We start from the raw sequence: 3712 nt of genomic DNA, 5'->3' as shown, positions 1-3712 counted from the left end.
GGTGTAACATCAATGTAATTTCCGAATTGTTACAACTTTTATAATAGGTTCACTTTGTTCCCTACAGAATTGCCTTTTATTCAGAAAAGCTAAACCTGTTCTCCAAGTACTTAACTTCACATGTAAAAAGCCTCCTCAGTCTTCAACATTGGCTTAGAGCATCTACAATGGGACATGGAAATGCCAAATGTCCACAAAATTTAGCATTGAGCAACACTTGGACTCAGCAGCTGGAATGCCAAAAGTCGGAAAGTGTAAATTTTTTTAGCATAGTGCTATTAATACCCCGACCCAACTTTATAGTTAACTATGTGTTTGAATAGTTAATTATTATTTTTAAGCCACTCTCTTTCTATAATTAATAGAAAAGTATTTAATAAACAATTTATTTTATAATACTATTGAATAAGAATTGTAAAGATTATACATAATTGAATGACTATTTGTATTTTAAATATATACTAAGTATGTACAAAACTATATTAAGTGGTTTAAGTTATTAGATACATGGTTGGTGTTTTAATTAGGCATATGATGCATGAGATGTTATAGTGGAAATTCCACCCACATGCAACCAATTGAAATTCAACACATGTAAGCCAAAGTTTCATGCATGTGAACAAACCCAAAGACCAAGACCTGGACATGCAATGAACAAGCTCCACCTCACCTCTTCTTTGACTTTTCTCAAGACAACTAGAATATCCAAGAAACACACTTCCTCTCATTTTCCACGGGTCCAAGCAAATTAGAAATTTCAGTACACTTTGCACTCTTTTCTCTTAAGGAAAGAGCTAGGAAGCTCTCGAGTCTGCAGGTTCACACACCAAAAGAAAGACAAAAGCTCCACCTCATTCTTCTTTCTACTCTCTCAAAGAAAATTAGAAGACTAAAAAAAAAAAAAAAAAACCTTTCTTAAGCTCTCTACCTCTCATATTTTCGGGTCCAGCCACTAGAAAAGGGAGATTCTTTCATGAGTGATTCTATTTCTACTTACCCTCAAGAACCAGAAATTTGGTAAGGGTTCTAGCTACTCTCACCTTAGAATTCATGATTTCTTCAAGGAATTTTTGGTAATGGTATTTGTGGTTTTAGAAATTAGGAAATCATGATCTTGTAAGTCTCTCTCTCTATATATATATATATATGCTGTTTTAAGAAGTTTTGAAGCTATGTTAGTGATTTGTTGAAGGTAGATTAGGGTTTTTACTAATTAATGATTATATATGATTAAGGAAGTAAGAAAAAGTTAGGATGAGTACTTCTGATGTTACTGCTGGGATTTTTGTTGTATTTAATTTTGTTATAAATGGTTAAATGACTGTATATAAGTGTTTTCTAATGTGTCTAATGAGTGTATAAAAATCTCCATATGAAAATACCATCGTTTGATAATTGTTTGTGAATTTACAAGAAAACGTTGCAAAACTGTCACTGTAACAGATTCTGTGTTTATGCATGGTAAATTATGTATTAAATTGTATACAGTGAATTAGGATGCTAGGAGTAGTTCCTATGAAAGCTAAGACATATGTGGTTGTTATGGAAGTGGTCTCACAACATTTGGATCAATATAAAAATAATGGGTTAATTTCTAAGTTGCATGAAATTCTCTTAGGACAGATTTGAGCACATTGTCTTGTATGATTTTTAGTAAATTATAGTTTTATGCTTTGACTCCGAAATTGATAATTTATTTACTAGACATCTAGAGGAGTTGCTCTGTAAAATTTCATGAAGTTTGGATGTGAATTGATAACCCATTTGTATTTTGTAAGCGAAGTATATGCTGCTGGAATAAAACAGTGAACAGTAAGAGACATGCCTAACTTTGAGGATTTAATTCTAAAGTTAGGATAAATGTTCTGAGCTCTAATTTAATATGCTTATCATTTGGTATGTCTAGATCATAGATAAATTTTGTGTAACTTGGTTTGAGGATTAGTACTCAAAGGAGGGTTTCTAAACCATGCGACGGTTGTATTCATGAAACTATTTTGTTCAACATGCTGTATGTTGCCTTAAGAATGTATATGGTTACATGACCATGCTTAAAAGAGTTTATGTTTATGCATGCATTATTGCCCTAATCTCAAAGCACATTTTTGAAATGAAGTTGGCTCCTCTAGAGATATGATATAAATATGAGAATGATGGTTTTTATTTGGTTTGGTACATTATTTGTTGATGTGAGCATAATATGTTTGTGGGAACCTCATTGAGGTGGGATTAGGACTTTCTTGATTTTAAGAGATAGGCTTTGAGATGAATGTGTAAATTTATGATAAGGAATAAGTTATAGTAAGTAATAAGTTTTGATATTTGGTTTAGGTGTTACCAGTTCCCTAGGTTTAAACACCTTCGACTGTAAGCTCTCGGTTCCTCTGCTTTCAGGTAAGGGATAAATTATATGGGCATTTGGTAAGTCATGAGGTTATTTTAAAGAAATTTCAGTATGATGTAAAAGTATGAAATGTTTTCGGGTTATGTCCTCTGATGATCTGAACTTGGGCAATAGGGGTTAATTACTGGCTTTCCATGAAAAATGTTATCTGTTTGGCCATTTAAAGTAGAGGAAATGAGGCTGCCTGTAACTCTAAGCCATTTAAGTAGAGGAAATGGGGCTACCCGTAACTCTAATCTAAACAAGGCATTCTCTCCAATATGTACGAACATTGGGGAGGAATAAAACCTTGAGGGGATGTGCCATCAGGCCTCCCAAAGAGGACAATATCATGCACTCGAGGGCACCCAAATGTGATGAGACCTTTTTTGTACAGACTTATCAGATATGGACTAACCAATATGTTATGAACAGTTATGTTATGTTATTAATCATGAGATAATTATTTTGTTTAAATGCATTGTGAAAAGTAAAAGCTCTCATGGAAAGAAGAGGTTTCTGATGAAAAGAAAAGTTGTTCATTAAAGATAAAAGTTTCTGAAGTTTCGTTGTGCTTTAAAAATAAAGAATCTGATGAAAAGGTTTTAGTGTTCTATAAAGATAAAGCTTCTGATGAAAATACAAATTTATGTTAAAAAGTTATTAAATATCTGTTCTTTATGAAATGTTAAGTTTTATGACTATGAAAGTTATAATATTTTACAAGAAGAAGTTTATAAAGAAAAGTTTCCTTATTCATCAAGATGTTTCTAGTTTAAGACAAAATTACCACTTATCTGATTTAAGTTAAAATGATTATTTATAATGAGAATACATATATCTTGATTTTAAACAATCAATATTATATTTGGTGACTTTGTAAGAAATGAAAGAAATTAAATCCGAAAGATTTTGGTAATATTATTCTGATAAGGAAAGGGAGAACAATTATTTTCCTATGAAAAGCCTATAAGTTAATACTATGAATAGTATAAAATACTATGCATAAAAAGATGTTCTCCTATTCAAATATTCATAGAATGAAATGATTTGATTTACATGCATCCTTATTAAATTCTCATGTATCTTACCTTTACTAAGCTGTGTAGCTCACCCCTTCCACTCTTTCAGTCAACAGGTTTTATTTTGGAGCAGGGGGAGCCTTAGTCGAGTTTTGGAAGGAGTTGGTTTTAGTTTTATATGTATAAATCCTAAATTAGTAATTCGATGTTTAGATTTGTAGTATGGTGTATTTTAGGATCTAATGAAAGTTGTGCACCTTAAAGTATTAAGAGATGTATTATGTGAAAGTGTGAATATTGAATGATT

At 31.6% G+C, this 3712-nt stretch overlaps 1 long non-coding RNA gene across 1 annotated transcript; it reads left to right on the top strand.

Moving 5' to 3' along the window:
- Positions 1-729: 729 nt before the first annotated feature.
- On the top strand, positions 730-3712 carry LOC115954323. The gene is made up of 3 exons (XR_004083879.1): positions 730-1017; positions 2332-2394; positions 3515-3712. It is a non-coding gene; the product is annotated as an uncharacterized LOC115954323 (long non-coding RNA).

The sequence above is a fragment of the Quercus lobata genome, chromosome 7 (genome assembly GCF_001633185.2).
Source record: "Quercus lobata isolate SW786 chromosome 7, ValleyOak3.0 Primary Assembly, whole genome shotgun sequence".
Taxonomy (NCBI): Eukaryota; Viridiplantae; Streptophyta; class Magnoliopsida; order Fagales; family Fagaceae; genus Quercus; species Quercus lobata.
Note: the sequence above shows the minus strand (reverse complement) of the source record. Positions and strands in the feature narration are given on the sequence as shown.